Raw genomic sequence first — 13,653 nt, forward strand, 5'->3', positions numbered from 1 at the left:
TCCCCGGAGCGAATCATTGTAATTTCATGGGAATACCAGAGGGAGTGAAGTCTGGGGCACAGGCTGGTGACAGTGTCCTTGAGTCTGTGGAGTGCCCGATCTGTTACTGGGTAGCATGCGAGTGGCGCGAGTACTCCCATTCACATTTCACTGACTGCCAGGAGAGAAATGATAACTGATCCCTGCGGTCTTTTTTTCTGACTCTTCAGACTCCTTCTTTGGGTTAGAGTTGGCACATGAGCCAGAACCTGAGTCTCTTTCTTGCCCTGGGCTAATCGTCTGCTCATTGCCCGTGCCCCAGGGGGCTGTGGGTGTTAATTCTCTTTTTGAGACTGGGAGAGGGAGCTCTGGAAACCTTTACGAGAAGGAGAGGTAGATGTGGAAGTCTTCTAGAGAAGTCATCCTTGGCAGTGCTGAGGCCAGTTTTAGAGGTGAGCAGGCCAGGAAGGGGGCAACCAGGCCTAAATAAGGGTGTAGCCTGCCACCTCCTTGAGAAATTTCAAGGTGGGCGCAAGAAGCAGTGGGATTTAGTTACAGACAGACACCCCACTGGAGAGTGAAGGACTGTGAGGTGCTGGGACCCAGACCTGCTGTGGTGGGAAGGGAGGAATCGGGGCTCTGCCAGACCTGCAGCACTGGAGCCTGTGTTACCCAGGCCGAGCCTTTGGGTCATTGGATACTTTCTCTCTGAGAAGAGAAGGATGTCTCCCTCGCCCCCACCCCGCCCCCCAAAACAGTGGTTCTCACGTATGTTGCCAGGTGGCAAGGAATGAAATCAGTATAGAGACTGTCCCCAGGTCACCTCTGTGCAATTTCTTTTTTAATGCTTTTGACACTTAGGGCTGCTTGCCTGCTTTTGAATTGAGAATGTGTAGATTAATAGTAACAATTATGTGAGAATTACCTGGAAAATTGCTGGTGAGCTTTAGTTTGAAAATTTTATATTTTTCCTTGGTTTGTATTATAGTGTACTCTAATGATATTTTTGTTGATGAAATAGTCTCTAGCTTAACATACACTTTTAGTTTTTATAGTTTATAAAGGTAATACTATTTAAGGATGGAGGACACCTCCTGGGTTTCTCAGCCAGTCTGAATCAGTTTTTTTTTTTTTAAAGATTTATTTATTTATTTATTTATACATACAAGCACTGGGTACAGTCAGAAGCGCGGGAGGGTGAGAGAATTCACCAGAGCCAGAGCGGGGAGCAGAGCAGGCAGAAGGACCGAAGTACACTGCTGAGGGGAGCAGCGGGCGGCAGGAGAGGTCTGCACGCCATGTGGGACCCTCCTCCGGTGGCCGGGGAGCAGCCGGGGATGGAACCGGCGCTGCAGAGGCTGCGGGCAGCTTCGCAACCCAGCGCTCAACCGCTGCGCCACCGGGGAGGCCCTGAATCAGTTTTCAAGGAACACATTCTCCCTTTCTGGCTCTAGTTTCTAGCTTTTCCTTTTAGTTTCTGGACGTTTCCTATGTCCCAGCCACATCCCTGTGTGTAGCTGGGCCCTAGAGAACTAGTCAACCCAGGTCGGGGTTGTGTCTGTAAAAGCTTTGTGGTGAACAACACTGAAGCCTTCTCCTGAGAGAGGCCTGTGAACTAGAAGGTCCCCTTCTTCCTGAGTCCATGGACTTGACCTGCCTAATCTCGTCATGGTGTGTGCCCCCAGAGAACAGTGGCATTAGTAACCAACGCTGTCTTCACATGCTCCACAGTAAGAAAACAGTGCTAGTTTATTGCTTTCGTTTCACACCTTCTCTGAATTATTTTGCCAGGTACCCAGGGGCTATTGAAGAAACACTTTTGGTTTATGGAGCCACTGCTGGTCACAGCCATGCAGCCATCACTAATGGTGTTCTGAGAGCCTTAAGTTAAAGTCCTCAAGGTTGTTTACATTAAGAGGGGCCCAAAGTCCATACTCCTGCCCCAGTCTAATCAGCCACACCCTGGCTGTCAGCACTTTCTGTGCTTTATCTTGAGTGATACTGTGGTCCAGTAGAAAGAGGGCATCAGCGGTCACTTTGTCTTGCCACTCGGGTGTACAGGAACATCTCCTCTGTACTGTTCGTGACAGGTAGGACCCTGGTCCCGCTTAAGAACCCACACACCAGGCTTCCTACTCCCCTTTTGTGGACATGTCTGCCTGTTAGAAAATTCTTCTCTGTTCTAGTCCAAATCTGCCTCTTAGAACTGTCTACTCATTGACCTAGTTCTTCCCTTTGTAGCAGTATGGAACAAAAGTCCATCAGCATGACCGATTGCACTTTAGAAGTGCGGAAGTAGTGCTCACAGACCCCTTTCCCTTAGTGTCCCCTCTTTTCTATCTCCCTCCCCAAGATTTGTGTTCTCCAGCACCTTCATCATTCTTTCTATGGTGTGGCTGTCAGTATTAATTTTAAGGATAAGCAGCATTCATTGTTTGCTTACCATGTGTCAGGCACTGTTCTAAGTTTCTTACATGAATTGTCTTATACTACTTACACCCCTATGAGGTGGGTACTGTGAATATCTTCATTTTACCAATGTGGAAGCTGAGAACAGAGGTCAAATCTTCCCCAGAGACACTTGTCCAGAGTCATATTATTAAGCAGCAAAGGGGACACTTGGAGACAGGTGTTCTGGCTCCCCAGTTTGTGCTCCTAACTGCTGGGCCACCATAGCTAACACCTTTAGTGCTAAAAGTAAGCCATAGTGCAGGAGACTGGGGCTGGCCCCGCTTCAGCTTAGTTTGCAAGAAACCATTTGACTGGAGCCTGACTTGAACCATGTTCTATGACACTTCCTCATTTTGTTTTGACAGGACAGACTACAGGGCTTTGCACTGTCACCAACAAGGCCCAGCTCTGCCAGATCTTGCAGGAGTTAGGTTTCTATCGTTGTGCCAATATGAGCTATTAGTATTTTCTCTTTCTGAATATGAAGTCTGAAGCAATTAAAGTGCTTGGAAACAATTTTGTGGCCAGAAAACAGAGAAAGGTGCCTAGGAACTGTGACTGGACAACCTCACAAATATGCACTCCTCTCTTAAAATACTGAATCCAGTATTCCATCTCACAGAACAGCCCCACTGGTTACAAGGTGGAGGGATGTGTTCCCTGTCTACCCTCAAAAGCAGGACGATAGGTGCCAAATACACATTTTACCAAAATGTGCAGATCAGGAAGGGTTTTTGAAGGTGCAGGAGGAGGAGTCAGGAAGGGATGGATTGGGGCCAGTCTAACCTGGGCTGTAGTGTTGGCCCTGCCCTTCACCAGCCCTGTAACCAGGTACTTGTCACTTGTGCTCTTGGTTTCCAATGGGGTGGAAATAACACTCCCTTTTCATAGAGTTGTTTTGAGGGTTAAATGAGCAGAGGTGAGGTGCATGGAGCTGAGTGCTGTGGAGTGTTCCCCACACCTGATAACCTCAAGGTTTGGTGACCACGCCCTTCTTCACTGTCTGGCCTTTCCCGTTTTTGTAGTGTGTCCTCCAGTCCCTCAGTGAGATCTTTGCTTCCTGTGCTCTGGGACACTGACCTTTTCTGGTCCAGACACTGGCCACACTGAACCAGAAGGATCGAGAAGCGGGGATTGAAGTATCTTTCTTTTTGTCAGTTGCTTTGCAGAGAATATGCATCCTAGTTACTATTTCCTAAATGTTTAAGCTGCAGAGTGGGGGGGCCTCGTCCTGGAGGTGTGGGCCAGGACACCTAGAGCAGCTTGAAACAATAGAAAAAACACTGGCTAAAATCAGTTTTCTCACTACCAAAAAACAGGGCCCTGCGCAGTGACCAATCTTCTTGCAATGTCAGGCCCGTACCCACACTTTGGGGGTGGTAATAGCACTAACCACTAAGGTTAAGGATAGGAGGTGTAGATGAGTTTGGGTATGACAAAAGGCACCTGCACAATGTCTAGTAATTAATAGACACCAGAATGATTTCCTTTCTGTTTCTGGTCCTTTTCTAGTCCTGACTGCTTTTGACTCTGTGGTTCTGGGTAAAGATCTGCCTCTCCTTAGAATTTACTGGTTCTGAATGGGTACATAGCACCCCCTCTTGGACATCCTGCAGCTGTGGGGTAATTTAACTGTCACGGTGATGGGGGAAAGGCTGTGGGGGTGGCCAGCAGGGATGCTGGATGTGATGGGGAACTCAGGATCAGGCAGCGTCCTGCACAGTTTCCTTGAGTCCAGTGGATGTTCATGTGGGCGAAACCCTGTTTGTGATGATCTCAGCCTGAAATCTGGCTTCATTTTACACATAAACAAATAATTTTGAGAGGAATTTTCCAGGCTACAAAGCGAAGCATATGAGATTTACCTCTTTGTTATCAATATGTAAGGCATCTCATTATATTTTTATCATGTGTTCTGGTGCAGCCTCGCCAAATGTATGCATATCGGTGTACGTATTTTCCTATTTTGACAAACGTTTTTTCCTTTCTTTGTGTTATAGTTAGGATATTACCCTCATTGTTTTTGAAGTTACAAGTGTTGGTAGGTTTTATTATTTACAAATTTCAAGAGAATGAAAAAATGTTAATTGTATTGAGTCTTTGAAAGTACAAAGGGAGGGTGTGTGTGTGTGTGTGTGTGTGTGTGTGTGTATACACGCATGCATGCACACACTTATAAATTACCTAAAACCTTGTGCTGGACCTGAAATTAGAAGAGATATTTTCCTTTTTTTAAAAAATACATCCTTTTACGTAAGGATATGTAGTAGAAGTCAGGGTCTTTATCTGCTTTCATTCTTTATCAGAGAAATGAAATTTTTCCCTACCCCTTTTAGAAAATATGAAGGCACATGAAACATGGTGGTTATGATCATTTTTTTCCATCTTTGCCATCTCTGTTTCTCACCATGTTCACCTGCACATATATATTTTGTAACCTCCAAGAATAAGTTTTCACAGAAAGGAAAATCAGCCAGGTGCTCTGTTCCTTCTGTTTGTTTTGCTGGTCTGTGGCCTCTGCCTGCAGGAATGAATTGTACCATGTGAATTAGCTGGTCAGGTTCTTTTCTTATTATGTCTGCTGAGTTATTTGGCTTGTTCTTGATTTATAGGAGCTTTTGTTTTTGTTTTGTTTGCTTTGTGATAATACTCCTTTACCTGTCATAGAGCTCTAGAGTCAAACAGCCCTGGTTTGGATCTGGCTTTCTGACCTATCTGAGAGTGAGTTCCTCCTCCTTCCAGAGCTAAGTGAAATAACACTGACTGGCACTGCACACCAGCCCCGGTGTGTGGTTTCTGCTGCTACAGTTTTAGCTTTGTTATTTTTGTTGTGACTCCCGCACTGAATATTTTCTTAGAAAAAGTATCTCAAGCTCTACAACTCCTGCCTTTTCAGCTTTTCACACATACAACACTCGCTTGCTGTAACCAAAGGTCACAAAAACGAAACTGAAATCACTGAGATATTTTTGTATTTCTGGTGTAGGAGATAGATGAAGGAAAACAGCTGATTCCATTTTAGTTAAAAGGAACTGGCAGGGTTATTCTGGGGTCAGGATACACCCAGATCATCATCTTAGATCTAGAGTCCTGGCAGAAGACCCCTCACAAGACTAAATCCTCTTCCTGGAATTGTGCTCGCCAGGGCAGGCAAGTGGACAAGGGCGTTTTAGCCAGGTTTCCAGCCGTTCAGACTTGAAACTGAAGTGATCGTCTGATAAACTGGGAGTCAGTAAGTTAAACACACCTGCATCCCCCAGCACTCTGCTCACTTCATGTCTTCACTGGTTTTGCTGGCTTTGCCCTGTAGGAGGGAGGCGACAGGCCCCACAGACCTCACCCCCTTCCCCCCTACTCTGAACCTAGCTCTTGCTTTTCTTCGCTGCGTCACTGAATCAGCAGAGCATGTGCAGAGTCCCAGCTCTGGAGTTGGGCACCCTGGGGTTCTGCCCCCTGTTCCCCTCTCCCGCCGTATGACCATGGGCAAGGCACTGTACTCCTCTGAGCCTCACTGCCATCTTCTACCCAGTGTTGATCATAATCCCTTACTGGAGGATTATCTTGAGAACTAAATGGACTGTATAAGGGCTGGCATGGTCCTTGCATATTTGATGCTCCGTAAACAGAAGGTGGTCACTGTTGCGGAAGGCAGGGCATCAGGCCCAGGCCACAGAGGTGTCATCTGTGATGCGACTCCACATCCCACAGGTATCTCTCCCTTAACATGCCCCAGACCAGTGGCTCCTGCCCTGCCAGGCGAATGACAAAAAGGCAGCTCTTCTCCAGCTGTCATATATGCGCGTTGCCTGGCGAGTGAGCTCCACTGGGCTGCCTTTTCACCCCAGAACACCTCTTTGGCTGGGGGCATCTGTGCATTTCAGACTGGCTGATGCCTCTCATGTCAGAAAAAGAGAAAATCCCATCCTCCTTTAGAGTATGCCAAGAATCCACAGGTTCTCCTCAACCCACCACGTCTGCTCAGCCCCATTCCTCTAGCACCTCACATCCTGTCAATCAGCATGGCCTGCCTGAAAATCTGTCCAGAATTCAAGCTCTTCTCACCACCATTACTCCAAAGACTAAGGCTGAGCTCTGTCTTCTCTTCCCCAGACTGTTGGAGTCATTCCTTTACCTCCCTGTTCCCCTTACTCACCTCCCTGTTTTAATTTTATCTGCCCCCTGCCCAATCACGTGCAGGCACAGGTCCCCCCCCAACCTCACCCAACACATGTACACAGCCTTCCCTCCCACCCCACCTCCAGTCTCTTCTCAGCACCACAGCCTGACTTAAAGCCCAAGTTTATCACAGCACTCCCCATTTCACCCCATTTCACTCAGAAGCAAAGCCAAGACACCTGCAGAGGCCGCCAGGCACCACGAGTTCTCTCCCACTTTGGTCACTGGTCCGCGGCTCCTCCTGACCTGGAATGATCCCTCCGTGACCCCTCATCGCCTCAGTGTCAACTTCCTTCATCTCAAGAGCTCTTCCTGCCCCGTCTCAGACTTTCCTCCCCAGTACTCACCTCCTCCCAGTGTCCTTCATACTTGACTACTTACTTATCTCATCTTTGCTCACCTTCCTCACCAGAAAGTTTTCCCAGCTGAGGACAAGGACCTTTGTCTCCTGTCTCATCCCTGGCACTGCTGTGGAGAACAGTGCCTGGCATTGGATGCCCTCAGTAAATATGTTTTGAAAGCTCAATGAGTGATTGTGGGCCAGCACGCTAACAGTGTCTTCATTATTACAAAACTGTCCTGAATTGAGGTTTTTGGCTGCCACATGCAGCTTGTGGTGGAAAGTTACTCAAATCACCAGTTCTATACCACAGAAGTTACCTGGCAGATGTGGGTGTTCAGTGAGCTGTGTCGGGTGGATTGCTTTAAGGCTTTGGGACCGTGTAGCCATCTATGGCCTCCTTCCCCACCAGCCAAAACCTACAGGCAATGGGCCACAAGAGGGGTACCCCCACCTCTCTCCTAGCTGGGTGTCCTGTGCACCCAGAGCCCCGATGCAGCTGTCGACTTCTCCTCCTCCTGTGGGCTCCACCTCTGTAGGGAAATCCTCCTTTGTTCTGGCTGTCTCCTCTCCCCGGGCGACTCCGAAATTCTGTTATTAGCGCCTACTGACTTAATTCTCATTATCCCATTCCCAACTCCATGGGAGTCATTTCTAAGTAGTTTAGTTGCACAGACTGTAAAATGAAGCAGTTGGACTCAAAAAAACCTCTCACCTTTCAAATTCTTATGTGCCCAGTGCTGCTTGTTGCCAGTGCTGGCCTCTGGGATGTCTCCCACCCGTCCCCCCAGGCCCTTCTCTAGCCTTCCCACAGTCACCTTCTTCCACGCCCTTCCAGGCCCCAGACGTCACTACCCGGGTCTCCTCAACCTCAAGCCCCTTCTCGTCCACTTGCCAAGCATGCCCCCCACAACCCACGTGCTTCTGCCCTCCCCATCTCTGAGCTCCTCCATCCCTGAGGTTTCCAGTGAGTCTGCTGTCTTAGACGGCAGTGCCTACCTTTCCCACTGCCTGCTGCCCCTCTGTTTCTCACCAGCATGAGGTTACCCATTGAGTTAATGAGCACCGACGAGCATGGCAAGTGCTTTTCCTCTATGGAGCTCATTCAGTCTGGAAGAAGAATCCTCCCCTTTTCCAGGTGAGAGAGCCCCAGCTCCCAGAGGTCACGGGCCTGGCCCAGGACACACCGCCAGTAAGTGGCAGAATTGGGATGGAGCCCAGGCTGTCAGGGTTCGTAGGCTTCACAGTGACCACTGTCCTGTCCTACCTCTCTTCACCCACTCGTCATCCTCTCACCCATTTGTCCATACCCCACATGCCTCTTGCCTGGAATAGAATCCCAGCCCTTTCTGCTCCCGCGGGGAGAGAGGGGGTGCCCGTGAGCTGGCACACCTGGTAGAGATAGCTGTGGGTAAGCGCTGCTGCGCGGCCTGCTCTCCGCCCTGGCCTGTCTTCAGGTGCCTCCTCTGCTTTGCACTTGGCCTTCTCTGTCGTGGCAAGAAAGTGAACACGGCTCCATTTAAGATCCTCAGCATCGCTTTTCTCCCCTCCTCCATACTTCTCCAGTTTTTCATCCCCTCTCAATCTTCCTCATGTTTTCAAAGAAGGCACATCCCTTCTCTCTAAGTCTCATTCCTCCTTGGGCCCACCCGCCGTTGCCTGTCCTGGCCTGTCTCTATCCTCAGCCGCAAGCAGAAATTCAGAACCCCTTTCTGAGCTCCTTTGTGAGGCCACCCCATATTTGATTCTGCTCTCCCTCTCACCAGCATCTTTCCTTTTTCTGCCAAATAACAGCCATGCATCCTTTTGTTTTCTTTAGAACAAGATGCAGATGTTTCCCAGAACTTTCTTCAGCTTCAGGCAGTAAGTTTTTTGGTAGAGTGTTTTCCTGAGTCTTTAGAGCCAGGCTCTTGTCTCTTATTCTGTAGCACCTAAACATGTAAAGAGAAGAAAACAGAAGCCAGGCTGATATGCCTTCCATTAATAAACATGACTCACTAATGCGTTTTGGTATGGGAGGCTAAGGGGGACTGTCACCTCTGCCATTTTTGAATGACATGTCAAGGCTAAGGGCCAGGAAGAAAGTTTGCCCTTGGGGGCTGTATCCCAGGGCTGAGATGGAAGAGCAGGAGGGACATGACAGAAATCAAGCATACCCATCCTTGCAGACATTGACATGTCCTTTGTGCTTGGCCTTGTGGTGGGCACTGGGGCGCAGAGAAGAATAGGGCTTAGACCCTGGTGGGGAGAGGCAGCCCCTGTAGGCTCCCTTGGGAGCTTCAGATTCAATTCCCTTGTCATCTTCTGGGCGATGTAGAGAAATCCTGGAGGCAAAACCCTGAGCAGATTCTGGGGAGTGAGGTGGGTGCTGAGAGGCAGAGGGCACAAGAGCCAGAATCATGCAGTGCAGAGGATGTGGCGACGCAGGGAAAAGTGAGACAGACCTCAGGCTGCTTTCAGAGGAGCCAGGAGACACACCAAGCACCTCTGGGGTTGCAATCATAGGGTCACAGGAGAGGGAGATTCTCAGTCCTGAATGGTTTGCAGAGCAGGGTTCCCCTCAGTGTGCTGCACTGAACCTTTGTCTATTACATGTTAGAATAGAAAAGGCTTATGGATGGGAACCCATGGGGAAGTGGAGACTGCTGCTCCTGGACCTTCACTCTCCACCAGGGCAAGTTTAGGTTCTGAGAAGCCCTGCAGAAGAGAAACCCAGTGATTTAACCAACATCTCCCAGACTGCTCTGGCCATTGATCCCTCCCCACCCATGTAATATTTTTAAGATCCTGTGGAACCGGTGTTCTGTGACAGGCCCATGGGAAATACTGACTTGAAGAATCTCTAAGTCTCTGCTTACTGGGGAATGTGCTCATGATTCTTATCTTGCACGACAATCATGCCATAGAGTGTGAAGGGTGTGAGTGGTAGACAGGACTAAGCTGGGTTTAAATCTGCCTTCCTGCAAAATCACTAGCCTTGATCAAGTTATTTAACCTCTATGAGGCTAAGTTTCCTTACTTATAAAGCAGGAAAGATGGCATCAGGCACCTAATACAGCTGTTGTGATGGCTGACTGAGGAATTAGCACTGGTTCACACTTATGAGGGCTTGCTGTGTGCCAGCCGCCATTCTGAGCTCTTTATATCATCAGTCTCTCACAGGTCACAGGACCATAATGAAGGAGGTTAAGTGTCCAGCACATTTTGGAACTGAGATTTGCACCCCAGGCACTAATAAATGGTAGTCAGGATTTGAAACATGACCATCATCTCCCAGCAGAGAGCAAGTCTTTAACCACTGTTTCATGAAGGGCCTGGTGTGTTGAAAGAACTAAAAACATCAACTCCTTTTATAGGCACTTCATGGGTGTCTTAGGGGATTGGTCATTCCTGAGACTCCAAGTCTCTCTGAAGTCTTTTATTTTTTATCAAAACTGCTAAAGAAGTAATTTAGCTGTCTGCTCAGTTGCTCTCATTACAATTTTTCTGTCTTCACATCGTGATCTGCCTCAGGTGGGCAGCTGGTCAACTGTCAGCTGGAATTGGGCCACTTCTCCCACTGGTGCCATCAGTAGTTCTGTCCAGGCCCAGGAATCCTCCTAGAAAGCTCCTTGGGGCCATAGCTTATTCCCCAGCCTATTATCTTCCCTTTATCTCAGCGATAGGCCTGGCCTGGCGAAGGTCTAAGCAGGCATCTGTTTTTATCATTGATTCAGTAAGCATTTACAGTGTGCCTTTCCTGGGCTAGATGCCTGCCGTTGGGGAATTCACGGTTAGTCCTGGTTAATGACTCTTAATTAGACCTCTCAATTCCTCTAAGAGCCTGTGGTAGCTCTGCAAGACTGGAATTCATGGACTGTCCTCCATCCATGTGGAGACCGGCCTTATCACAGAGCGCCCCAGGATTCACAAATCTGCTCCTATGAGACCCTCTGCACTGGCCTCCAGGTAGTTCCAAATGTAATCTCCTTGATTTATATTTGACGTTGGGATCCCCAAGCAGCCAGAGCTATCAATAGGATTGGATACACAAGTGACCAAAACAGGCCTATTCCTCCTAGTCCACTGCAAACACTGCTCTCCTCCGCTCAAAACATCCTGCCTCCCCCTCACCCCCCCACATTTAATTCAAATATCACCTCCTCCCTGGTCCCTTCTCCTTCCATTACCATTCATATTCTCTCTCTCTCTTTCCCTCTCTCCCTCCCTCCCTCTCTCTGCCTCTCCCTCCCTCTCTCTGCCTCTCCCTCCTTCTCTCTCTCTCTCTCTCTCTCTCTCTCTCTCTCTCTGTCATCAGCCAATAAGCTAATCATTTTCTCTGTTCTGCTCCTTCCTGTACTTTACATATGCCCCACAGCTAGAAAAACTCTGCTTCCTCGAGACACTTGACTGCCACCTGCCGGAAGTCTGTGGTAATGACTCCAGAAATCTCTGCCACTTAGAAATGCAAAAGCACATCCTGGAGTTGTAGTAGGTGCTGCTGGCACAACTATAAGCATGTTCCTGCCTATTACAGTAGTCATGCCGTCGTGTCCTTATTTAATCATTTGACTTTCCAACTAGATGAAGGAATCTGGACCACAAGGACTGCTGATCCCTATGTCTCCAGTGCCCTGACCTCTGCAAGATGCTAGGGAAATGCTTGCTGAATCATACTGGGCAAACACCTGTTACCTCAGGTTCAAGGCACCTGGTCTCACTCGGTGGATTCTCTAAATCCATCTGTTGCAAAGCAAGGCGACCAAACTCCCCCGGACTGCCTGAGTAATCATGGATGGGGACACTTGCAGAGGGAAGAGGGCCCCATCAGCCGCTTGCCTCTGCTTAAAGGCCATTATCCTCCGAACAGACCAGAGCAATTCCACATTCATCCCCTTAGCAGAACTGGAGCTTGGCACCAGCACCACGTAGTGGAGCACTGGAGCAGGGGTTGTGGCTTTCTGGGCAGGGGAAGAAAGTCCTTCCAGATCAGGTGGTATACCCAGGACCAGCGCCTCGAAGGTTGCAGGCATGCAGAGGGGGCTTTCCAGGGCCCCTCTTGGCAGGTTCTGGGTTTTGTGGGGAAGTTGATCAATAGCCTATAGAGGCTAGGCGGGTAGCTAAGGGTGTTGATTCACTATTGTCCATATCTCCTGAGCCTAACCCTTTTATTAAATTTCATACGAAGCCACTGCCTCAGGGACATCCTGGGGTGGCACAATGCTCTTAACAGAACTCCATTCAGCTGTCACACTGGAGGATGGGGGCGGGAGGGTGATAGGCTTTCATTGGGGTCCATTTTAAAAGGGGGACACCCTCTGTTCTTTCATAAAGCTTGTTTCCCGAGAGTCATTCAGCACAGTATTACTCAGGACCTGCAGAGAGACCCTCCCCTGACCCGCGCCCCTCTTCTCCCCTCTGTTCCCATGCACAAGCACCCTTCCTAGCCTGTGCCCTTGGGGGAACCCCGCCCTGGCTGCCAGGAAGCCCAGAGACAGCCTGTGGGCCCAGTTTCTGTGGGTTTCCTGAACCGGGATTACCCCTCCTCCCTCCCCCAGGAATACTTGGTGTTGGGGGTTTATATTTTACTTTGTGGAAGTGGTTTTGGAGGCAGGCGTGGCAGTGTTATGGTTGTTAGAACCAGCAGGAGCCAGATGCATCTGGGTTTCAGTCTCCCCTTCTTTACTGCATCATCTTAAGCAAGGTAATTTGCCTCTTCAGTTCTTAGTTCCTTGCGTGGGAGAATCTTTGGGTAACGATCCCATTTAATGGGTAGTTAGTGTGTGAACACAACTGTTCCCATCCCTGCTCTTTGGTCAGGCACAGTCAGCGACTATGGGGTCCTAGTCTTCACTTCCTCCTCTCTATCAGTCAGCCTAGGAGGAGCGATGCAGCGGTCAGAACGAGGTGACTGACCACCAGGTTTATCTGAGGCAAAGGGCTTTCCCGGGGTGCAGGGCTTCCGGTGCTAAAATGGGAAGGTTGCAGTCAAGCAGAAGAGCTGGTCACCCCAGTGAAAAGCGACGTCCCATCTCCATGACTTGCAGCAGCAAAGGTTCATGTCTTTGTCACGCCGCTATCTACCCAAGACCTTGGCTAAAGGAGGCCCCTTTTTCTCTCCAGGAAATCACTGGTCTCGGCACAGGCAGGAACACATGGTACCGGTTCTGTTCAGAAGAAGCTGCACTATCCCTTCCACTCACATTGAATGGCCAAAGCAAGTTCCATGGCCGCGCCTGCCACGGGCAGCCTGCAGGTGTTCCCCACAGGCAGGCCAGCCAGTGGTTTGAATCTTCGTACAATCTACACGCTCCCCTTTCTCTTCTGGGGCCCTGGGGCCGCGGGGAAGGAAAGCAGAGAAACCTGGTCTGCGGTTGGTGGTCATGGCTACGGTCTTCCTTTAGGTGGGGAGCGAGGGCTTCCTAAAGGGTGCTCAGGTTGGCCCTGCTCTACGTAGAGCAGCAGCTGTGTCTCCTTTTGGTGCCGATCCCTGAATGACGCTCTTGCCCTTCTTGGCTGCTGAGGCACCTCTGCAAGGCCCCCGTGCTGTGACTTTGCCTTTTGTGCAGAGCTCCTGAGAGAGGCACAGGGGAGGGAGTTGGCGGTGCCCCAGTTTTTCCCAGTCAGTCTGCACAAGACTCCTCGTGGCCTTTTTCTGGACATCCAGTGACCCTCCCTCCTGCCTTTGGAAATCTCTAGCTTAGAAGTGGGCACTGAGCCCACCCTAG

General features: G+C 49.4%; 1 protein-coding gene across 6 annotated transcripts in view; it reads left to right on the forward strand.

The window, feature by feature from the left end:
• The window catches only part of BMAL1 (basic helix-loop-helix ARNT like 1), a 254,388-nt gene that overhangs the window by 205,067 nt on the left and 35,668 nt on the right, over positions 1 to 13,653 (forward strand). The gene's annotated exons all lie outside the window — the stretch shown is intronic.

Source organism: Talpa occidentalis, unplaced genomic scaffold (assembly GCF_014898055.3).
Source record: "Talpa occidentalis isolate TD23 unplaced genomic scaffold, MPIMG_talOcc4v2.1 talOcc4.3, whole genome shotgun sequence".
NCBI lineage: Eukaryota > Metazoa > Chordata > Mammalia > Eulipotyphla > Talpidae > Talpa > Talpa occidentalis.